General features: G+C 39.1%; 1 protein-coding gene across 6 annotated transcripts in view; it reads left to right on the forward strand.

Annotated features, from left to right (window-relative positions):
- Positions 1–26,046, forward strand: part of LOC127578703 (disks large-associated protein 4-like) — a 435,166-nt gene that overhangs the window by 117,155 nt on the left and 291,965 nt on the right. Inside the window, exon 1 of one of the 6 annotated variants that reach the window (XM_052031021.1) lies at positions 10,063–10,160. The exons of the other annotated variants lie outside the window; for them this stretch is intronic. The gene's annotated coding sequence lies outside the window, so the exon portion shown is untranslated. Of the gene's footprint in view, positions 1–10,062; positions 10,161–26,046 lie in introns of those variants that run through there. 6 annotated transcript variants of the gene reach the window in all.

The raw sequence follows: 26,046 nt of genomic DNA on the forward strand, positions 1-26,046 counted from the left end.
TATACTTATAAACATATATTCAAAATCAAATAGGCAATAGTAAGTGTGCTCTGAGAACACCTGACATTAGGTTGTCCTTCTGCCTTAGCCAGTTCTTGGGAATGAAGCAGTGGGAACATAAACAGGATGTAAGGTTTTTAGTTTCAGTGGAACATGTAGCCTTGAGAAACTTGTAATTTAGCTGTCTTCACACCTGATAAGCAATATGGAATTGGAAAGCCCTAACCATGTCTTCCTGATTGACAAAGCCCTTTCAAGTGTGGCAATGGACAAAGCACTCATCATGTCACAGTCAAGGTCAAGTGAGGATGTTTAGGTTATGCCAGTATCAGTTTAAATAGGTAGTGCTGTGTTTTCCTGTGCTGCTTTGTGGGTTGGAGGAAAATCTTCTGCTGGTTATTCTCTGGGGAGTGAATAAATGAGTGGGATCAATGAAACATTAGGTTGTGCATGAAGAAGTGGTCTTGCTGGATCAAGGAAGCTTTCTGCCTTCCAAAATTCGTATTCCTTTATCTATACATTTGTGAAACTAAATTTTATAATGAAATAGTTTGCAAGTGAAAACAAAGACACTGCAAATAATTATTCTAAACAAAATGATTAAAGTTTAATTTAAAAATAAAATAAGCTTAATTAAAATTGTGCACCAGGTTTCACACTGTAGTTGCACGCATTGTTAGCAGAGCATTCACAAGAAGGTACACTGATGCTGCAGATATGCACACCTGTAATTTAACACAGTGTAGTTCTGATGTACAGTTAAGATATTTAGAGTCTTTTATTGTATTGGGTCACTTGCATGTAGGTTGATGATCCAACAATGGTGTGCCCTACCATTGAAATTAACCAATCTACCAATCTCTCTTACAGCTGTGGATTTGTGCATTGTGAGAAACCTTTAAGGAACTTCAGGAATATTTTCTTGTACTTTGGTTTTGGGTTGCACTAACATGCTGTTAGGCAGTGAAGGGCTGAATTGAAAACACACTTGTTGTTTGATCTAGGATTTGCAATAACACATGAATAGCAGTTGACAAATTGGCACTTTCATGTGCACATTAACAAGATCAACTGTCATTGCGCATTGGCATTATAACTTCTGCCATACTAGCTATCTGTGAAATGTTTTTTTCAACATCTTATTTCTCTCTAGACATGTTTTTTTTCCCCTGGTCTAGGGATACTAATTTTCTGCCAGCATCTCACCCATTATTCAAGTCTGAGCATAAGCCACAAATATTAGCAGGCCATTAAGCAGAAGGATGTACTACTGCTCATCCTGTCTTTGCCTAGTATGCATACAGACATTTTTTTATTCATTCACAGGTTGTGGATGTCACTGGCAGCACCAACATTTATCATTAATTTCTAATTGCCCGTAAGCTACAAAGGTGGTTAAGAGTCAATCACATTAGTGAATCTCAAGTTCCATACAGACCAGAATGGGAAAGGATGGCAGATTTCCTTCCTGCCATCCTTTCCCATTCTGGTCTATATGGAACCAGATGGGTTTTCACAATGATCCGGTTGATTCATAGTCCTTATTACTGACACCCAGTCTTTTTCCCCCCAAATTTGTTTACTTACTTTACATTTATTAGCTGCCTTGTGGGATTCAAATTCATTTCTCTGGATCAACGGTCCATGCCCCTGGATGTGAGTCTGTTTACATTAACCACTAAGCTATGATACTGGACACCAATAGAAATTGCTCGCCATCCCTATCCATAGCCCATAAGAACAGAGGCAATTTGTTGCTACTGTTCTTAACCCATCCTTGTGGATCATGTATCCACATGTATACTCAACTTGTTGGGCAGTGGTAATTTTTGCTCATGGAGAAGGTAATAAGCAATGTTGCCTGTGACATCTCTGTGATGAAAGAACCAGGATAGGTGGGATGCCCATGGAGCAATTGAAGGTCTTTGACTTACCAGGTAAGATGCCAGTACAACCTTTCAAATAGAATCAAATTTGAAGAACATCTATCATCGCACTTATGAAACAGAGAAACAATGAATTTGGAAATTTCAGTTCCTACAGAATGCCATATTTGATAGCAATTCATGAAATAAACCAATATAATTTAGCTTGCATCACAAAATTTAGTATTTAGTCCATCATAGTTCTACCATTCTATTTTTACACGAGGGGAAAAACCATCTTTCCATGAAAGTGATTTCTGTCACTATCTTTCCATCAATAGTTATGTTAAATCCGGGGATAAAATCCACCAATGCTATTGGGAGCAATCATCTTTCCAAGGCTCTTGCGTGTCCCATCATTTCTTCAGTCTTTGATTGATATCATTCATGAAGTTAGTTTTGTTGTCTGTTGCAATTAAAATTTCACTTGGCAGAAAGTCATTCTTTATCTTATTATTCACTGTTGTTGTCCTTTCCTTATTGGTACCACTGCATTCCCACTGCATATGAATATTAGAACACTATGTGTTGTGTAGAGTTATCTTTGACTCAGATTCTAGTGGGGAACTGAAAGCAGATTCACACTGCATATGATTTGGTGGAAACAGGAAATTTGTTGGCCGATAAATCCTTTGGAAATTGTGTTGCCACTCTGACTGAACAGGAACACTAGCTGGGTACGTCTAAATTCGGAAACCTTCCCTGAATTGTCACACCAAACAAAAATGTTTAAGTCAAGGTCCGATTGTTCTGTTGAACAGCATTGCGATAACTAAAATGAATGCAATTTTTGTTCAGTACCAAGAAATTGGAGGTCACAGATTATACTTATGCCCACTTTCAACTCGCATAGAAATTCATGAAATTGGTCAAGGATACATGATAAGTTATGCTCCTGCATTTATTGCAAGAACTCATGCAAGAAAATGGGATCTTTGTGGTTTCCATTCAGGAACTCTGCAGAGCTCACAGCACTGCTGAATGAGTTCTCCCTGTGGCATGTAGGGCAACCTTGGAAGAGTAATATTGCACAGTAGCAGGCCCTTGGGCCCAACTTGTCCATGCTGACCAAAATCCCCATCTAAGCCAGTCCCATTTGCCTGCATTTGGCCCGTATCCCTCTGAGCCTTTCCTATTCATTGGAGGGAAGGAAATGACATGAGGTTCTCCAGTGTGTTTGGGCTTCATTCTCATCCCTATCATGTGATAAAGTGACCCCAAGAACTCCTGTGCTGCAAGTGCCCTCAAGCCACTGCGGGCTGATCAACAGGTCAGTGATATACAGGTCACAAGTGGTTGTATAGAAGGTTGTGATCGGTGTAGGGAGCACTGATAAATTATGTAACATTATGTCCCAATGGAAACCAAGGCTGGCTGTTGCAGTGCGCAGGGCAGCAATCTGAGACTGTTGACCCTTCAACTTTTTTTTAAGATAGTTAGCAATGAATATCGTTTGCTTCCCCAAAAATCTTCAATTTCTAGTCGTAGGAGATATATACCGTGCGACCTATGACATCATCAGCTGTATGACTGAGGCTGGGCGAACAGCAGCTGCACTAAAGTGAATCATGCACAGAAGTGCACAGGCCAATTTCCTGATGTCGTTAACTGATCCAACAACGATCACAGTGTGGTCTAATGTACGTACAATGGTTTTTATGTGCTATATATCTGTAAATAAAACACGCACAACTTGTCCAATTTCTCAACAACTGTCATCTGGGAAAAGACAGAACAAAACAGATAACCAATTAATTTTATTGCGTGAGCCGTGTATTTTAGAGAGCTGCCTGAATTAGCTGCATCCTGAAGCTCTGCGTAGTGATGTTGATCCCTACTCATTCATAGAAGATGACTATTCAGGCAGCATTTGTAAGTCTGTTCCTTATTTTTAGTGCATATTCAGGGTAATGTATGCAGCACTGATCAAATCCAACAACCTCTTTATTGATATCAGTAATTGGTAAGTTTAAAGGAAATGACAGTCTGATATTTTGTTTTCTTTTGTGGCTTTATTGCCCATGTCATTTCACCGTCCTGCTGGGCTGTCACTGTCTTGAAGAGGGTAGTTTATTGTTGACCTGTGGTTCCACAGTCATTGGAAACTATCTGATAATTTGCCCAAATGTCATATATGAGCCTTGACTATAATTTTCAAACAGCTCTTTAACCCAGGGGCTTACTAGCGCCATGATCTCCCTTTGGCTTCTTGCTGTAACATTGTACAACCATAACCCTTCACTTAAGTAAGAAGGTAAATTAACAATTTATAAAATTATAGTATATTTCTGGCAAATGTGCATGTCCGACTGAGTACTGAAGGTGTAAAAATGTAGGTGTATGAATGAGTTCAGCAGTCATCCAAACCTGACCAACATCTATATCCAGAAGCCCACATTTAGCATTTGCATTGTTATAGCTCACCCTGTATTTCCCTTTTTATTGAGTAAATTGGAGAGGATTAACATTCACACTTCCAACATGACTATAAATAATATTAACATGCATTTTAAATTTGATCTTTTGAAACAGCATGATTTTTAGAACAAGTTCTTTTACTTTTTTATAATTAAGCTGCCAGATGGAACTTCGTAACTCTCCCAAGGCAAGTTCAGCTGGATAGTTAGACACTATTTGTAAAACATTAAAAATATATTAGTTACTTGAAACCTAATAGACAGTGGCTGCTGAGAACAAGAGTACAAATAAATGTGCAGATCAGTTTAATTGTTTTCAATGGAGGCAATGCTAACTAGTTAAATTTTGATAACCAAAGATAAATGTTTAGCATTTGGTTAGTAATCAGCCGTCTGAGCTTCATAGAGCTACCCATTTTTCATTAAATAAAAACAGAAAATGCTGGAAACGCTCAGCAGGTCAGGTAGCATCTGTGGAAAGAAAAACAGTTAATGTTTCAGGTCCCAGACCCTATGTCAGAACTGGGAAAGAGAGCAAACAAATTTGTTTTCAGTAGCAGAGAAAGTAGATGAGGCATGGCTAGAACAAAGGAAATATCTCTGATAGGGTGAGATCAAATGTATTAATATGGCACTTGGAAGTCCATTATGCTGCTTTGTCTCTGTTATGTGTTGCTAATGGCAAAGCCAATTAACCTATCAACATGTTTTCAGGATGTGGGAAGAAAATCATGCAGTCAGAGGGAGAACATCGAAGGTCATGATTGAATCTGGGTTGGTGGATTTGTGAAGCAGCCCCACTGTGTAATTGTATAATGCTCATGGAAAAATCAAGTTTTATTTCCACTGAAACAAACACGGTTTTGAATTTCTCGATAAAGGTAGCTTTCATGTAAAAACAAAACGTGTTACAGGGCAGCTAATGGGCATTGAAATTCAAAGCATAGATGTGGAGTCTGTCGAAGTGAAAACAAGATTGGAAGAGGAAAATAGATGGCGCAGCTATGGGAGTTTGCAGAGAGATGAGTGTAATGTCTGCAATATATTTATGACTGATTTCACAAACTGAAGCTTGCAGCTATATCACTCACTTGTGCTTTAAAGGAATGTTTGTGTCATCAAATTTGGGCAGACAGGAGAGACAAAATTGAATTATTTCTTTATGAAATTTTGATCATATTTAAAGAAAAATGTTGTAAAATCAATATTGCAGGACATAAACATGAGCCTGTAATGGAATGGCACCAAAGGGATTAGAGGCTACAGATTTTTTTAATCAAGTTGCTGATGATCTGTGAGTCATCAGAGTTCGTGGCAAATATTAGAACTCAGTGCCTTCCTGGAGCGGCCTGTCTGAAAGCAAAAATCCGAAGGAAAGAAATGTGTTTATGGCCATCCTTCTCGTTATATTGTACCAGGTTGTAATGCAGAGATAGTTACAATCAGGTCCTCTGCCGAGTGCCTCACCAGTGCAGGGAACACACATGGAGGAACCAGAACCTCACCTAACTGAAAGCACTTTTCAGATGACCTAGACCCAAGTTTTGAACGGAGTGACCTACAGACCCACTGTCAAGCTGCAGCATGTGTGAAAGCAAAAATGCATGGGAAAGAAAGGTATTTATAGCAATGAGGGTGAAACACCTGCGGGACTATCGGCTGTCGCGTGTGCTTGCTTCCACCTGTTGATTGCATTGACTGCAATGGAATTGAATTTGCAGGAGGTGACTACAACCAGTGGCCAATAATCTCACATCGGTAGTGCTCACAACCCATGAATAATTTCTCAACTCCCATCACCTTCCCCTCTCCCTATTATTCACTGTGGAGGCTGAAACTTGAGCACTGCCACTCCATAAAATCCTTGTTACTAGGATATGAAGGACCTGACGTGATATTGCTGATGTTGTGGTCCATATTTTAGCATGATCATGGTGAGAATCATCACCATTGACTATGTCTGCTAGTCTATCAATGAGAAGCATGGAGTTGCTTCAAAGTTACTTTCAAATAGCAGAAATGGTGCCATTGTGCTTTCCTGACTTGAGAGCTGTGTGTAAGTGTGGCATCCCTCAATTAATCTTCTTCAACTATTTGAAGAAAAATCACTGCACACTCAATTGTCAGGACAAGTGGGATGGATTTATACTAATATCTTTTGACTACTTTTGCTCCTTTTGATGTATGGCATGTACCTTTCAATGGGTAAACTACAGCTGAGATTTGCAATGCTCTTGCTTCATTAACTGTGTCAGCAGAGATTGGTAGTTCCTGGAAGTGATCCTTCAGTATTTCTTTCTCTCCTAATAATGCGGTTAGATCTTTTTTTTTATAATGTGAGATGGAATTTACAGGGAGAATGTGGGGAAGTGCATTCGCATGGGAGAAAATGCATGAGGCAGAGTTGGGCAGAAACTCATGATAATTTTTTTCTGGCTGGTCAGATTAAAAAGTTCAGCATGTGTCAGGTGTTTAAAAAATGGATGTTGGAGGTTCCAGCTTGGGATGAGGAATTGCTCTCAGTAATCATAACGTACTGAAGATTGAGTGTGGAGATTGGGTGTAAATGAAGTTGCCAATCACAGGATGGCTAGAAAGAGGCTGTGATTGACAGCCGGGTGACTGAAGACGACTTTGAATGGCTGGGGGAAGCACTCCTGGTCCTCCAGGTCTATAAAGTGCCTCATGTAATGCACTTAGCGTCCACAGGCAGCAACTGTAGTGTTGTTATTATTTCTCAATGTTAGTATGTTTTCTTTTCAAGAATACAGTCAACCCACATGTTAGGGTCATTCGGGTTATAGAAATTTGCCCTTAGAGAATTCATAAATCACGACCCAACAAACCTGAGATCCAGAATAAAATTCTCTGTTATGGAATTTTTGTAAACACAAAGTGTAAAAGAAGCAACAAATCTTGTCAGTTTTTATTTTTAGTCACTCGATACTGTGGGGCAATAAGATTTGGATATGACACAACTGCATTGATTGGATTGGCATTCACAGCCGAGTCCCTCCTTTGCCACACCCTCTCCAGTCCGAGGACATGTGAACAGACGTGTCAGAGTGCAGCACTGCCGCGCTCTTCACGTGTGAGGCATTTTCTCTGATGCACTGCATTGTGAGGAGCTGAAGTAGCCATGGCCAGCTCCTTAAAATAATTTCTCGGTGTTTACTCCATTTCCAGTAAGTCACCACGATATAACCCATTAACCTCCTGAATTCCTTTGTTCAGTGAACGCTGATCCTCAAATGCCATCCCTCTCCCTGATAACCCCACTTCCTAAACCCTTTCCCAATCCACAGGCCTTGCACGTCAGAGAAAATGCCTCGCAGATGAAGAGCGCGCACTGCTGCACTCTGAGATGTCTGTTCATGTCCTCCGATTAGAGAGGGCGCGGCAGAGGAAGGACTCGGCTGTGACTGCCAACCTGATCAACACAGTGACGTAATATCCAAATCTTATTGCCCCACAATATTGAGTGACTAGAAATTAAAATTGACAGAATTTGTTGTTTCTTTCGTGTCAGCCTTGTCCATCCCCCTAGGCTAATAATGGCCTCAGCTGTTAAATAATGGCGGTGGGCACTTTGTCATAAAATAGGATAATGTGAGAGAAAACATCCTGTAGGAAGGCATCTCCACTTATAATGTGGGATTCACTAGGAAAAGCAGGTTTGCGTTACAGAAAATCATGATGCAGATGGTATTCTAGGAACACAACCCTTCTGTAATGCAGGGGTCACCTGTACAATGTGTATAAAAGATGGTGTATATTATGCCCAGTATCTTGGATAGTAAAGAAAACAGTCATTTGTTCTACAGACTTGTGGGTTGGTAGGTTAATTAGCCATTGAAATTTGCCCCTGGTGTGTAGATAAGTGTGGAATCCAGGAGTAGTGGAGGGTGAATGAAATAGTATCAGATTAGTGTGAATGGGTCCTCGATGGTCACTGTGGATTTAGTGAGCTGAAGGATATGTTTCCATGCTGAATGACTCTGTGACGCTATGGCACTTTTGTCCCGCCATCACACGGACTGCATATTTCACCGCAGCAGAGGGTGGTATAGATGTGTTCCAATAGACAAGTCGAAAAGTGAAGTAGTTGAACCATATGGCACACACATGAGATACCTAGCTTTAAGTTGTGGATTTTTTGATCTTGAGCGAGAACTGAAAAAGCTGGTCATTGAAGGCTGTATATCAAGGCAACTTGAATGGATTTCAACTGTTCAAGCTGCTTGAGTTGGCAGAATCATTGTTACATTTGGAGAATGGAGCAGTTGAGGTAAAAGTGAAGACCACAAGCTGCTGCTGTGAATGGTATCAGAAGGGAAAATACACAAGAGGGTAAAACTTTTTAATTGAAACCATCAACAAAGATCATTCATGAGCATCAATGAGATGAGCAGAATTCAAGACTCTGTCATTATTGAGGTGACAGCCATCCTGACAAAGTCAAATACTCTACTAAGGGGAAGTAGTTTCAGTATGGGAAGCACAACATTTCACAGGGGTTTGTTTTCAGCAAATCTAATGCATCAGAACTCATCAGGCAATGTAGCAAATGTTGAAGCCACTGCAGAGGTCAACAACAATTTTGATGATCCTGATTATGGATTTGTTATTCTCTGCACTTCACAACTGCTCAGCCGTGGATAGAAAAGAATACTTGCAACTCATGAATCATTCTGCTGGTTAATGCAGATGTATTTCTCCATATGATGAGTGAGCGATATTCAGTAATCTTCAGTGCCATTCTCATCGCACTCCATGAAAAAATGGCGAGATTATCATTTGACTAAATCATTAACAATTCTGTGAATATTCTCATTGCAAATAACTTTCTAATATTGGAGTATTTACATGATATTCTATGTAATCTCAGGTAATTATGATACTCTTTCGTTTTGATTATAGTCTCAGCTCTTCACATTGTAGAGATGACACATGCAGTGTCTGCAGCTGATCCCAGTAGTTGTGAAGAAAAGGTCACAGAATTGCACATCAGTTACAAGAGGATGAAAACAGTGGCCAAAGTTCTGACAAAAAGCAACATTGAAGCTGCAGTGAAACAAGATGTTATTTCATCCCTGTGAGTAACAGCAATTCAGTCACAAAAATGGAACAGGTCATAGAGAACGTACCCTCCAGTGATGTTTCATGAGCACTGCTTGGTTTCCACAAAGTTTGTGGTGACCTTATAAATCAATAAATCTTCTGTGTGTCAAGCAACCACATGGTCAGATCTACAGGAACCAATACAAACATCAGATCAGAATTACCTGATGGACTATGGGTTGACATTATTGTTTATTTTGCAGATCACAGATGCTTGTGATTGCTGATGACTGCAGTAGATTCCCTCTTGTAGAAATTGCCAGTTCTACTTCCATGAACACTACCATTTCAAAGCTTGATTGTGTCTTTGTTCTGACTGGTGGACCACAAGGAGTCAACAGTCTTGACCTAAGGAAGTTTTTAAATTGCCTAGATTTCATATAAGTCATACCTCACTGACTATCAGCCAACAGTGAACTAGAGGAATTTGTCTGGAGAAAAAAATAAAATCATCCAATTTGCCCATGCCAAAAGGAGTAATGGAAGCAAGCGCTTTCTAAGTTTATGTGGATCCATGTACAATGCCACATTCAACAGCAGGAATACCACCAGCTACAATGTTTTGTGAAACATGATTTCCAGAGACTCCCTGTGTGACAGGTGACCAGTATCTGCATAAGTATGACAAAGCAAGAAGGACACCAAGAGAGCTGATTGAAGTCAAGTGATACAGTTCCTGTGAAACATAACCGTATATGTAAGCAAGCTTTTCCATATGACCCTATTTGAAGTTACTGCCATGAAAGTTTATATAATGACAGCATCACATGGTGCACAGAGCATTGTCTAAAATTCTTCAAAGCACCCAAAACACATGGTGATGATGAAATGGATAATCCAAAAATGGAAGAAACTGAGCAATGTCCTCTCATCTGCAGATCATGAGGTGCCAACCATTGCGTGTGGAGAGCCCTTGTAACAAATGTTAACAGAATGAGATTGATTCTTTCAGTTCGCAGGGGGAGGGATATAGTGTTGTTATTAGGTATTTTAGTACATTGCCTTTTTAAAAATACTGGAGTATTTTCTCTTTGAGACTTGGAACAGCTCTGAGTTTGTCCAGTGTCTTGGTAATGAAGAAGGTTGCCTTTGTCCTTCAGCGTTTGTAGTGTGGTGGTTTAGTTTGCATACAGAGTTTTGGATCATCAATCCAGAGTACAAGTTCAAATCCCATCATAGTAGGCAGGGAATTTCAATTCAATTATTTTTTCCAAGCCTGGACTTTGTAAAAGCAATCATGAAACTACCTAATTGTTATAAAATTCCTGGTTCACTCATGTCCTTCATTGAAGCAAATATGCCCTCCTTTCCCAATCTGCCTGGGATACGACTCCATATGTTTGACTGTTACCTCGCTCCTCAGTTGAAGGCAATTAGGGATGGACAATGAATTCTGGCTTGTCACTAATGTCCATGCCCTGTAAATATAAAAGGAGATAATGCAGGAGTGAATTTGTCTAATTTATCACACACGTCAGTTGCAGTTAACAACAGTTCCTGCTGCCACTTTTCTGCTGGCTTTTCTAAGCTCTGGAAAACCTGCCAGTGACAGTTAAATTTTTGTCAGGTTCCCAAAAGCACCACATGTGCATGATTTAAATATTATCCAGTGTCCACTGTGTCTTTGAGACTGGATGTGCACAGTCCTCTCCACTTATGCCATAGGAATAAAAATGGCAACGAATGCATTCATTGATGATGCATTTCTTTACCTGGAGTTGAAAGGGCAAACCTCTCTCTCTCTCTCTCTCTCTCTCTCTCTCTCTCTCTCTCTCTCTCTCCCTAATCGTCTATCTCTAACGATGTGGACTTTGGGAAAGTAGTGTCAAGGCCATCATCTTTATCTAGAAAAGAAAATTTCAGGATTTTGCAAAGTGGTTAAAGGCAGGAGAATAGTGAGTGAAAACTGAAAATGTCAGTTTGAAATCTTGTACTTTCTCTGTGCAAGAGAGTGATCTTTCTTCATGCAGGAACTACGATACCACAAATGATGCTGTATTTTGTTTTTGAAGGTGGGAACAAAAGGAAAAGAATGTGTATCTTATCCTTCCCCACTCTTCCCCACTCTCCCCCCCCCCCCCCCCCCCCCCCCACACACTCTGGGGTCTATCACCACAGAACTGTCCCAAGACTTGACTTGTTAAGACATTGACAAACCAGCCAATGAAGGGATATGTTGATGAAACTAACAAACTGGCACTTGATTTTCCACTATCATTTTCACTTCTGTGCTGATTGTTCTCCCAACCTCCTTGAAATACTGGACAGCTTGTCATTTTCATGACCTTGGATTTATGGAGAACAATGTTTGATCATATTGTCCTGCAGCAGCAGGAACACCTCTCAAAATCCTTCTGAAACAAAAGGAGCTAATCAAAGAATTGGGCATGATGGCTGATGAGTTGAGGTGTGAGGAGGTTTTGTAGGTGGAGAGGTTAGGAATGAGGATAAGATGCCAGAAGAATCAGCTATTGTAAGAGGAGTGAAGTAAGGAAGGACTAAGATGAGGGCAAGATCACTGTAAGGTCATTCGGAGAGCCAGAGGAGATTGCTGAAGGAAAATGAGGAAATCTACATAGTCGTAGTAAGAGTGAATGAATATTAAAATTGAACATTTTGAGAGATGAATAGGAAAGTAATAGTAAACTTTAATGTTGGATCTTTGGGCAGGAGCACAACGCCAGCCAATACCATTTACTGAGTAGGTTTATCTTGAAGGAGTTGGCTCCCCATCTGGATTCAATGATAGAAGACAGACAAAACACTTGTAACTCTGCATTATAACTATTGCTCAAATACTAGAGGAGGCAGCAAGAGGCAAAGATGCCTCGAGGATGAACATTATTTCCAGCTTTGCAAGGCTAAGCAAGGGAAATCTGTAAGGTTTCATTTGGAGGAGACCTCCATTAGGTCCTATTCCGCCATTGACTGAACCTGGCCCCTGCTGTGGCAATCATTGACCTGTTGCTGTGCTCCATCAGATGATTGCTGGGAGAGGGCAATGGGCTTCCACCCAGCACCCCCTTCCCCCAACTCCTACTATCCAACCTGTGACTTACCCCTGCTCACATTTACTTGAAGATTAGCACACAAAGGAAAAGCAGAGAGAGGTACCAAGGAAATCTGAAAAAAAGGAACAAACTTTCAGATTGCCAAGGAAAGTCCAGCTTTTGTTTCAGAATAAGCTTGACACACAAATAGGTAGGTAGTCACCCTCTGTTGCACATACTGTATACATGGGAGAAAGTAATGTAGGAACATTGTACTATTCTGGAATTTCTTTTTATTGAATTGATTGAGCTCCCCTTTTGGAAGCAGAGTACACATGCTTAAACTGCAATACGTGTTAAGTTCATATGATCTGGCATGAAATTCTGCCATAAAGTTTTCATCAATTTGGAAGTTCTGGAGGGTGGAGCTAGGGAGGTCCCTTAGTAAAATATTTCAGATATTCTGCTGGTGGAGACTTTGATGATGAATTTAGGAAATACAAATTAAGGAAGGAAGTATGCCGTGTTGTAGGTGTACAGTGTACATAATTCATGGGAAGTCTCTTCCATACTGTCATGGCATTTTTCACAATATTCCTGCAAATTAAAGACAAATTAATCTGACAATAATTATAAAAATATGTAAGAAATGCAATTTGGAGTCACTAATTTGCAGTATCGTGGGAGATTCTAATCTATTGGATATGTTACTGCAAATTACTGGATATCAACTCCATGAAAAGGTGCATAGAAAATTGCCAGCTATTCCCATTAAAAATGCACTGCAATAAAATAATATTTCCTAAAGACAAGCTTATATCCACTAGAGTGTGGAAGAATGAGTGATGGAGAGCCTAAGAGGAATTGACAGAATAGATGGTGAGAGCTTGCTTCCCTGGGTGGAGAGCCATGAATCAATCATGATGTTAATGAATGGCAGGACAGAGTTGAGGGACTTTATAGCCTACTCCTGTTTCTTTTTTCTGTGATACAAATGAAATCCAACACTCAGCATCATGATTGTGTATTGGAAGTAATGCTGCAATGTGCCTTGGGCAGTTTGCCTGATCGGCATTTGACAGAGAGCCTCATTAAGTACAGGAACGGAAGGGAAGAGCTTATGGAACCAATAGAAATGGTACAAAGTAAATCCAAGGCTGATTAGACTGATGAAATGAGTGAGTTTATTTGAGAAGAGGCTGATGCAGCTCGCAAAGCTGCTCCAAGATTGATCTTTCAAAAACCATATTGCAGCATTTATGAGTGACCAACATTGAGATTTGCTAAAAGACGTACGTCAAGAATTTAAATTAATGTGTTGCACTGAAGACAGAGTTAATTGAAGGAATTTGAGGATTCAGAATCTGAGGTAAATGATATTAATGTGGGTAATGAGAAAATAATGCACGAAATACCAATAAAAAGTGAAAAATTATTGCAAATAAATGGTCCAAGTCAATGAAGGTAAACCAGAAGAAGATTTGAGAGCTGTAGTGGTTGATGAAAATGTTGTTATATTTTGATATGACTAATCATTGAGAAAAGAAAATGTGAAGGTGCTCTGCTAAATGAATGAACTTGTCCAAATATATTTGAATATCTCTCCATATTCTGACTATGTTTAGAGTGAAACTGGTTCATTCAATTTTTGTCTCCACATGATAAATCATTGATGCATCAGATGATTGTGCAATGAAGGCAGGCGGTGGATATAAGTGCTCTTTATTTAACAAAACCTTCAGGGAAGATGTTCAAGATTTAAAATAATAAACATATCCAAAGAAAGATTTAAAATAAATTGAGCTGCAACTGCAATGTAGCACGGAGAAGATGCTTTCAAAATTGGGAAGCCATGAGCTAAACTAGCATTTTATTATAGCAGACATGTCTAGTAAATTGCCTAATGTAAAGGTTCCTGACCCTTCTTTGCAAAACTAAAGTTCCTATTATTTTAATTGCAGAATATAACTTCAAAACTAATACTTTGTCCTTTTGACTCAGTCAATCACATATTTTTACATTGAAATACTGAATGGTGATAATGCCTTTCATCTTGCTGTGATGGGCAAAAGTTGTTCATGAAAGGTTTTCTTTGCAGGGTTCTCTCCAGCAAGTTTGCACCTTAGATTGTTATAGCTTAACATGTGTATACATTACACTAAAGAACCAAATGGCTATGTCATTATCAAATTACTGGAATAAATCAATAACTTAATAAGACTTCGATATTTCTGGTAAAACACAAAACAAAATACCTGAAATTTTTCTAAACAGCTTAAGTACAGAAAATTAAGATTGTATTTCCTTTCAAGTGTGTAAAATCTAGAATATTTTTAATGATAAATCTCTGGGAATTTCATTTTAATAGCTTAACGAGGACAAAGCCTTAAAATAATTAAATATTTAATTTCTTCCCTCACTCTTTTGGGTCAACACAGTTCTTAGCTCATTCTATGCTGCTTTTGGAGAGAGATTTTTCATCATATATATTTTTTTCTCATAATTCTCCTCTGATGTTTTACTGCTATGTTAGCTTAAGTTTGAATGTTATCAGAAAAATCATAGAATATAAAGTCTTGAAGTGGCCTCACTCAGAATCTTATCCCATCGCTGTGATAACACAGATATGTGTTGGTGAAACTTGAGACGCACAAATTGTAGACATTCATAGAAAAAATGGTCGAAGCAAGCTGTATGTAGAGGAGACACAATGTTGCTCTTGGATATAATATCAACACAGTTATATTAGGGGAGCTTGTTGCATCATTATTGTTTTTAAATTCTGTTACCACAGGTATGTCTTGCAAGATAAGAGAGATAAGCAGAGCCTGGAGTGTTATATTTATAAAGTGAGAAGAGTATTTTTATACAGTATTTTTCCCCTTGGGCAAAGGGCCATTTGATTTTGATTTTTAATGTACACTGCTATGTTTCTACAAATAATATCACACATCTGCACTGAAATATGTCTGCTGGGACAATGAGTTTTTCTCCTGCTGTGGAAATATATTATTTTGTTGGTTTTTGAAAGAGTAATATGTACCCATGCTTTAACAAAGGCATTTAGACAGATTGGATAGGAAAGGTTTAAATGGTTTGGAGAAATATGGGTCAAACTTGGGCAAATGGGGCTAGTTTAGATGGGCATCTTGGTTGGCATGGACGAGTAGGGCGGAAGGGCCTGTTTCCATGCTAAATGACTGTAAAATGTGCTTAACGTGTAAACCCAAGTCATGTTCTCAAAACAAAGCAAACAATAAATCATCAGTTATCTTTCAGTAACTGACAAACAACTCATAACCACTGTTTCTGGAATTCCACATACTTTATGGAGGTCTAACATGTTACACTCCCCTCTATTTTTAGACAATATGTTTTTTAGCAAAAAGAAATAGAAAGACAAACTGACTTTGATGATGGTGAGGTTCAGCAATGATTGGAACATCAGCCAGTTCTTTTTAGGTTAAGCAATGAAACAATTTGGCGACAGTATATTTGTTAGATTGTCATCATTGTCTGGCCAAATGAGTAGAAAAAATAATTGCCGATTTTAAATCTAGTGTAGGAAAGTCAAATATCTTCCCGAGGCAGAAGAATTTAATGTAAGATAGATAGTTGCCACATAAATTCAAAATCTGATTTATTCGCACATTAATAATTAATTAAATTTTTGGTTGAAAGGGATTAACAAGTCATCCATCTAGTTACGTTTGAGACTGGCTGTCACATTACTGCCTCAAGAGTAGCTTTTAACTACGTCAAAACAAGTCTTTGTTATGTAAAGCTTTGGGATGGTTCTCATGGTAGAATTACACAAAGGGTAATTGAGAAGGAAGGCATTCCACACATTGGGAAAAGACAATCCTGCATCAAAGGAAATATTTCCTTCGATAAATAGATTTAAGGTTGAAACCTATCCAGGGAAAATAGAGGTTTCTGCACTATGAGCAGAATCAAGAAAATTAACCCTATTTGAGTGGAGCGTAGAGAACACAGATTGTTTGGAACAAGTTGCCTGCTTCCTGCTGTTTATTCTAATATTATGAGCTCGAAATTTCAAAAATGAATGCTACAGAAAATTATGTGTGGCTTGATATCGGTCAACGACGGAGGAAACGAGGCATCAGGAATGTTGGTATTTCTGTTTAATTGGTAGGATTCCCACTGAATCATGCCGCTGTACATCATTTGGTGGAGCTAGTGCCTCTGTACCAAATTACAGTCAGTAAATTAATCTAATTTAACACTGCTTTTCAAGGATGTGGCAAGACGGAAGTGTGGAATGTCACAGCAGAATGGTAGAAAAACTCTTTAAAGTAGAGGATTAAAACACATCTCCAAGGTAACCGAGTTACTTCAGTTGTCTAATTGTGTCAGTTCCAATCTGTCAATGAATGGTTGCAGAGTGGAAAGAGTGATTCATTTCCCCACCACTTGTAACAGATTAAGAATATAAAAGCTACAAAGATCACCCCAGCATACAAGCAAAATCAGCCTCATGTTTATGGAGAGAAAGCAGTGTAGAGATGCAGCAGTTGAGAAACACTGAAGAATAAGTTTTCGAGACAGCCCACTGAGTTTAATACTGGGACCTGTTTCAATGTATGGGTTTTGTTTCCCAGTGGCAGCCAGCTAAATTGAGATGCTACAAACAAGAAACTGAAGGAACTCAGCAGGTCAGGCAGCACCTGTGGAGGGAAATGGACAGTCAATGTTTCGGATCCAGATGAATGTTGACTGTCCACTTCCCTCCACAAGTACTACCTGGCCCACAGAGTTCCTCCAGCTTCTTGTTTTTTGCTCCAGATTCCGGCAGCTGTGGTCTTTTGCCTCTCCAAACTGAGAGTCAAGCCAGCTGTCGGGCAGGATGGAGCAACATGATAAGCACTGGAGGAATTCAGCAGGTCAGGCAGCATCTGTGGAGGGAAATGGACAGTCGATGTTTCGGGTCGAGACCCTTTATCTGGACGGGAAAGAAAGGAGAGATGCTTTTTGTGTTGCTCCAGATTCCAGCATCTGCAGTCTCTTGTGTCTCAGGAGGTACTTAACTATTCTAAATATTTTAATGTGACTGTTTTAAATTTCACTTTTAATGTCCTTGGGACTGGGCTTTCCAGAACTCGGGGAAACTAGTAGCTAAAGGGTGGGGAGAAATGTTGAATCCAAAAAACCAGAAGGAGAAATGTCCCATCCTCCCCAGCCAGTCAAGCAAACTTGCTAATCTCCTTGTGTTCAGCCAAGCTTGTGTTTGCAATTTGAATCCTCTAAGCACCTCTGCCCTCCGATAACTCCATCCTCCCCATCCACCTCTCAATCTCTCCCAACTGCCATAGTTCCCCAATAGTCCAGTCCATAGGCAATTTAACAAGAAACTAGGACATTTCTATGGCAGTGCAACATTAACAAGGTGAAGGGTGTCAGCTTTTATGGATTAAGATGTGGAAAATCATGAAACAGACGTGAAGGTCAAAACACTATGATATGCCAAGGGGCAGAAAATTTGCAAGAATAGTTTAAGAGGGGCTTGGATGAGCACGTGAATGAGAGGAAAATAGAGGGATATGGGCATTCTATAGATAGGAGGGAATAGCTGTGTCGGCACAACATTGTGGGCCGAAGGGCCTGTTCTGTGCCGTACTGTTATATGTAATATATAGAGAGAATTAAACCTTTTAACTTAATTCAATTGAAGGTCTCTCCCAGTCTAAAATATTTCTTATCTATGCTGTCTGATTTTTAGGTGATGTGATATGACAGTCATTTATAGAAAATTACAGTGTTCCAGTGGCCTAAAAATGCATTGATTTGTATTCCATTTAAATAAAGTGAGAAGGACCAATATGAGCATTTCAAACAGGCAGTGACCTTGCTTTTACACTAAATGTAGGGTAGAGGGTAGCTGTAGGTCCTGCGCTTGAGTTCTGGTGTGTAGGCTGTGTCATGGAATGAGTATTCATTTCAAATGGGAAATAGAGATTAATGCAAGATCATAAGTATCCTGGGAAGAAAAAGGCAAATATATTTGAGCTGTTTCTTTACTCCCTTTCCTTCAAATGTTTAGTGTTTTCTCACATTGATGCTTAGTTTCTCAAAGATAGATGAGTCATTTATTTATTCCTTCCTGTCACCAGGACCAATGGGTGTATCACACTTGGTGCATATAGAAGTAAAGGGAAGCTGACTGGGGGATACCGACAGGTCAAGTTCAATAACATATACACTGGGGCTTTACACTAATGCATGCCTATGGCAGAGGAGTAGCAACTTGCTTTCAGCTGAACATTAGCTCCTGGAAAGGAGAGTGGGGCAGAGGATTTAAGAGAGATCAATGACTAATTGAAATAAAGCACAAATTCTTAAAAGCTCCATAATAAACTATGCAATGCTTTTGGCATATGAAAGTGGAGGAGTCAGCATGATTTAGGGAAAAAAGCAGAATTTCTTGATTGGCCTCATTTATCAAGATTTATTTATGATCCTCACCATCTTCCTTCTACATCATTTCACTCTTTTAGCAGAGAAACCAGTTCAAAGCTGTGCCTTTTCCCACAAGGAAATTTTCAGTTACCACATAGACTTGGCGACTCACACACAGTGTCCAGACTTCTTCCTGGAAAACGTGCTGCAGTTTTCCCCTTTGGGTGTAGAAATGTGGACTGGAATGGAAGGAACCTGGGTGCTGCCACCTAATGAAGGAAAATCTTCAGCTCAGCATCCATCATACATGGATTAGCTGCTGCTGCTTCTATTACTTGTCTACAGAATCACAGGGAGAGGGAATTTTATTTTTACTTTTTCTCTTATGGGAAGTGGACATTGCTATTGAGGCTATCATTAATTACCCATCCCTAGTTACCCTTGAAAAGAGAATGGTGAGCTCTCTTGCTGAACCGCTGGACTGGTAAGTATCCAACAGGGATGTGAGGTCGGCATGACGACTGCTTTAGGCCTCAATTGTTCTTTTTGAGTTGAAATTGTCACCTGCTGCATGTCAAGAAATTACATGGCTGCCTTGCAGAATCATTTAGGAGGTTGAATCCTTGGGGATTAGGGTGGTGGTGTGGTGGGAAAGGGGGAAGGTCTAGGAGGAAGCGTCTTCAAACACTTGCTTCTCAATGACCAAGAAAAAAACTGAAGGCTTCCTGGACTGCTCTTTGAACAACCTTGAGCAGTCTCTTTAAGGATAGCTGGGAGGACTTTTTGGGGCTGGGTAAAATTTAAGCAGAGCATGTGCACTACAAACTTCACCATTTGTACTTAAGCTCTGAATCAGGATCCTAAAATCATCACAAAAGTGTACTACATGAGGTATTACGACACAGGAGCCATTGAATCCAAGCAGAGCAATCCCATCAGTCCAATTTCCCCCTTGTCTTATTCCCCTGTTGTCCTGCAACTTACTCTCTCTCACATGCCTACCAACTCCCCTTCTTTCTTTTGCCACCTGCCTACAATAAGTGGCAATTTACAGTGGTCATTTAACCTATTTGCGCATCTTTGGGGTATGAGAGGAAACCAGAGCACATGGGTTTGGAGAACATGCAAACTCCACAGAGATGCCCCTGAAGTAGAATTGAACCTGGGGTCTCAGGAGCTGTGAGGCAGTAGCAGCTACCAGTGCACAACTGTGTTGTCTATTTAAGCCTGAGATAATTAAAGGTTGCCAGAATCAAAAGGCTTCAGTCTCAGTTTGGGCAAGATGACTTTGGAAGCCAATGCCCATTTTACAACCTCAAAACTGTCCCCATAAAATTATTATTTTTCTCAGGTTGTCCGTACATTGGATTTCCTTTATTATTTCAGCTAACTCCTCTGCACCATTGGTTTTCAAAATGGGTGCTATGACTCTTGGGTGCATTGTTGAGTGTTTAAAAATTGGGTCTCCATCCCCACTCATTTAAATAAACACCAAGTCACCACCAGAGAACTTATTTTTGGTCCATGGGTAAACCATGGTAAAGTGGTTCACCTGGGAAAAAAAGTTTGAAAACCAGATAATATTTGAGATTCCCCATAACCTTTCAGAAATACTTTTGACAATTAATACACTTCCTTCAAGTTCCTATTCTTTTAAGGTTAATTTAGATTTAATTTTCCTCTGATCTGCAATTTAGACCCATCCTAAATCATATTTGTTAAACCTGTATTAAGAAGTTTCCTGTTGACATAGGAAAGTAAGATTTAAGCAGACCACTTCAGTTTCAATTGCTATGGTATTCCACTAATTACTATTCTGGTGTTAATTGTGCAAGAAGGGTAAAATCTAGATTCCTGAGTATGATCCTTTTATAGGAAAAGACAAATTGCATTATCTAGAAATTGTTTCTGCCAACTCTGGGAACTACCTAGAGACTGAGGGCTATATCACTGTATTTTCAGAATAATATGATGAAAACTGAGCAAAAAAGATCATGAAATTTCAAGTGCAAATTGCATCTAGCACAAATTGCACTGACACGCAATCCCACCCAAAATCCTGGCTACACTGTCAAGCTGAATTAACTACAACCAGGTTTACTAATTCTGCTTGTCTGAAGAAGCTGTTAAAATGACATTTTGTGTGGCCACTATTGTTGAATGCTTTTGACAAATTTTTAAATTCATTGAGGAATTAACTTAATGCCCACCAATTCTACTGGAAAATAATCATGCTTTTTTATGGGTCACTTTTAGTTCAGTTAAAATTGGGTTACTCAGGGGCCACATGCTTCAATAAAAAAAAAATTTTCTTGTGGTAAAATCTGTTCTCAAGCTTATTAATTAAACTGAACCAAGTTACTCTTTTAAGGATATCAAGGAACACTTGTATAATTTTTTCAAATAAATGCTTCATTATCATTCATTGCTGGATTATGCCAATGGAGGATTTTACATTTGGATATGAAAATTAATTTGAGCTGTACTTAAACAAAAATAAATCTTAAATCCAGCCCATTTCTTTTTATTTAAGTGGGGGGGGGGGGGGAAGCGCAGTTTATCTGCAAATTGACAGAGTGAAGCAAAATTGATTTCAGTTTCACAAACTTGCTGTGTCAAGCCTGGTTCCAACCCACTGCCCATGCCTACTCCCATGCTTTTCCTGTGGCCGCACTTGTGCTTGTTAGCTCTGCGGTGCCAAGCAACTTGAAGGCCAGGCTCACACAGCAAGGTGGAATAACTACATGCAGCATCTTGGGCTGAGACAGCAGTTCCTGAGGATCTACCTTTTGGCCAGACCTGATAGCCTTTTGGCAGCCTACTGCTGTCAAGCCCCTTTGAACCATTTTTAAATGTTTCTGATAATGACACTGAGAAACAGTTTAAATACATTTAAATATTCTTTAAAAATTAGCAAAAAAAAACATTTAAAAAAATCAGTTTACTTAAATAGTGGATTTAAAACATAACAATTAAGTAAAATAAGAAAAACACGTTTTGAACAAGATTAAATGTGGTCACTCCACTTATGGCAGATGTGAGTCCACAGCAGAGATAGGAGGTCTCCTATGTTGGCATCTGACCTTCAACTCGTGTTTTAATGCAGAGGTCAGAGATGGGTTAATCCATGAGGAATAGTCACTATGGGTTTCTCTGTAGAACTGCCAGTCAGAGTTCAGTATAGTTTGACCCATTGTACACCCAAGACCAATTTAAGTCATTGAATGCCACTTAACATAAGCACTGAGTTGAGTCATATTTGATTTGAGAGTTTGAGACTTATGCTGGAGAGAGTCTTAATTCTGCAAAGATTTCTATTAGGCAAGTATCCGGCCAATAATGCTAGATTTACTCTACAGCAACATAAAATCACATTTTGAGATATCCTTGGTGAGAAATTACTGTTGGAGAGATAAGAAGATGAACACTCATCTCTTGCAAACATATGACATTCAGCAATCACAATTTTAATGAAGGCGTTAATCCATTGATGAAAGTAATTCCATTTCCTGCCTGAAAAATAACTGTTCAGGCTATGACATAATATAGCACTGTGATTCTTGCAAAATGCCTCGGGTCTATTTTCCTAACAACTTAATATACAATCTTGTAAGCAGGTTAGTTTACTCAGAGCTGACATTTAAGCATAACATTTCCTAAAATGCTTTTTCCTGTGTCCTGATAAGACTCATTGCTAAATTGTCTCTGTCGCTGCTTCAGTACATCTGTTGTAATGTTGGATTACAGTCCTAATCCCTCATCCATATCAGTGAAATGAATGGTTTTATGGATATCAAAATGTGAGTTTGAAAAAGTATGAAAACAGGAGTCATCATAATCAAATCTTAAACCATTCATCTGTCTGTATTTCAGCATCATTTGATAATGCCTTATTTGTATGAATTGTAAAAATAGAAGCAGCACCCAGTGCATCTGTGGCCTGATAAACCCTCCACATATTATCCCAAGTCAGATAAGCATGCAACACTCTGTGCCAGATACATCCTCCATGTACTCTGTTAATTGAGCTCGCCACATGTTGTGCTGGGTCCAGTAAGCCCTGTAAGTACTCTTCGAAGGCACTCTGACGATGAATCTCTCCTTGCATTTCACTTTGCCTGATAAACCCCTCCTCATATTAATCTGATCTAATTATGCCTTCATGCCCTGAAAAGCAAACATCTGTTCCACAGTATAAACAGCACATAACTGCGCTACTCTGCCTCCAGTGATTCCATTTAATTTGTAAATGCCCACTCATGTAAAACTGAAATGTAATCAATGAGGAAGCTTTATAATATCTCAAGATAAGTCAAGTTTATGGCATTATTTTTGTGGAAATCAAAAAATCCATTTGGCAGACTCTTATTTCTTCAAGAAAGCTAGATTTGTGAAAAAAAAATCTGCAAGCATTTAAATCAATTGAAGTAAAAAGTTGCAGATGATGTAAAACCAAAAATAAAACAGAAAACGCTGGAAGCACACAGCAGGTCAAACAACATCTGTAGGGAGAGAACAGTTGATACTTCAAGTCAAGGACCCTTCATTAGAATTGGGAAAAGTGAGAAAACAAGTGTGTTTTAAGTTGTAGAGAGTGGTGAGTCCCCTTCTCTGCTACTTAAAACTCACTTGTTTCATTTAAATTAACATGACTGTTGATTGTTTGCTTAATAATTGGTATTTAGAATATCCATGTTAATGCAGTTAAAATGAAACAATGTCTAGAACACAAGAAAGTAGGAGCAGGAGTAGGCCATCAGGCCATTCAAGCCTGCCCTACCACTTAATATGGTCTTGATTGATCTATGCTCGCCTCAACTCCTGTGATATTTCTCCAAATTCCTCTATTCCTTAATCTATCAAACATGTATCTACCTGCAACTTAAAGATTTCAAATGATCCAGCTTCCACCGCCTGCTGCAAGGAGAAATTCCTATGTACCTCAGTTTTAAATGCTGGCCTCTTATCTTGCAGTTATTTCCCCTTGTTCGAGACTCTTCCACTCATGAAAACATCCCAAGTTGTTTCCCTGTGAAGCCCCCTTAGGATCTTATATATTTGAATAAGGTCACCCCTCATTCTTCTAAACTCCAAAGAATACAGGCCCAAGCTAATTAGTCTCTCTTCGTAGGACAACTCTGTCATCCCACAAATTAGCCTGGGGAGTCTCCATTGTACTGCCTCCAATGTTACCATATTTTTTTTAGGTAAGGGGACCAAAACCGAACATAGTATTCCAGGTGAGTCCTCACCAACACCCTGTACAATTGCAACAAAACCACCTATTTTTGAACACTAACCCCTTAGAAATGAAGACTAAAATGCCTTTTGCTGCCTTATCTACTTGTTGGACCTGCCTGCCAGCTTTTTGTGATTCATGATTTTGTGACTCATTTACGAAAATGGTGCCAGGACTCAAGGGCCTGAGTCATAGGGAGAGGTTGGGCAGGCTAAGACTTTATTCATTGGACCAAAGGAAAGTGAGAGGTGACTTCATCAAAGTGGATAATATCATGAGGGTGAATGCACACAATCTTTTTCCCAGGAAAAGTGACTCAAAAACTAGAGGGCATAGATTTAAGATGAGAGGGGTAAGATTTAAAAAGGACCTGAGGGAAAATTTCTACAAAGAAAGCACGGTGTGTACCTGGAATGAGTTGCCAGGGAAAATAGCTGAGGCAGGTACAATAATGACTATTGAATAAGTACACAGATAGGAAAGGGATACAGGCCAAACATGGACAAATGGGACGCTTAAGTGGGCACCTTGGTTGGCATGGATGAGTTGGGCTGAAGGGCCTGTCTTCATGCTGATTTACTCTATGCACTAGAATATGCACTTGAACTAGGACATTTAAGAGACTCTTAGATAGACACACGAATGATAGGGAAATGGGGAGCTGTGTAGGAGGGAAGGGTAGATAAAATGTCTGAAGAGCAGATAAAATGTCGGCACAACATTGTGGGCCGAAGGGCCTGTACTGTGCTATAGTGTTCTATGTTCTAACACCTAGAACCCTTTGTGCTTCACCCACTTGCAATACACTTATATTAAATTAGCTTAATTACATGCAGTAAGTTAAAAATCACTATTCATCCAACTTCATCCAAAAGGCTCCAATTGTACCATAAAATAAGTTTCTGCTGTGAACAAATATTTTATAATTTCTTGCAATCTGAATGATTTCACCATGTACTATTACCTGACCAAACATACTTTCATATTTAAATAGAAGGGGCTGAAAATACTCTGCAGAACAGGCAAGATCTGTGTGAAGAGAAACAAAGTTCATGTGATATAAAAACAGAAGATGCTGGAAACAATTAGCAAATCACCCAGCATCTGTAGAAAGAGGAACAGAATGAACATTTCAGATCTAAGGTATTTTGCCAGCTCTGACATTAACAGTGTTTCTCTTTTCACAGATGCTGCCTGACCCATTGAGTGTTTCCAGTATTTTCTGTTTTCATTTCAGAATTCCAGCATCAGCGGTTTTCTTTATATTTTTATCAGTGAAGTTAATGTTTCACGTCAGTGACCTTTCATCAAGCGAAAGGTCATTGACTGATAAACTTAACCCAAACATAGTAAGCACCCAGTTCTGTTAAAAGATCATTGAAACACTAACTCATTTCCTTCCTCCATAAATGTTGACTAACCTGCTGAGTATTTCCAGCATTTTCTGCTATTATTTCAGATTTCCAGGATGCATGGTGTTTTGCTTTTTGTAAGTTTCCTTTCCTGATCACAGAATTTTCCTGCAATTGATATGTTGATTATGTGAAGATTTTAATTATTGGAGTGATTACAATTTCATCTTGTTGAAATATTAACCTTTGGAATATTAACCTTTTCATGTGCGGCATGAAAATAAATACTTCCATTCAGCTCGGAGCACAAATTCCAGAAATTCACTGTAGCCCCAGGAAAAATGGAATATGATGCTTATCCTTGTTCAAATTCATGAGTAAAAATTGCATAAAGTCTCTTTTTTGCAGATTCCACATGACCACATGCACTTTAAACTGACGTGTCGTGTGGTACTGAAGCTGGCTGAGATTATAGTTAAATACTGAAAGGCTTTTCATTTGCCAGCTACAAAACCACAAGCTAAGAAACAATCAAAAGAGGCAATATCAAATTCCATCAGAGATGAGTCGTACACTGCATCGTAG

Source organism: Pristis pectinata, chromosome 16 (genome assembly GCF_009764475.1).
Source record: "Pristis pectinata isolate sPriPec2 chromosome 16, sPriPec2.1.pri, whole genome shotgun sequence".
In the NCBI taxonomy this organism is placed as follows: domain Eukaryota; kingdom Metazoa; phylum Chordata; class Chondrichthyes; order Rhinopristiformes; family Pristidae; genus Pristis; species Pristis pectinata.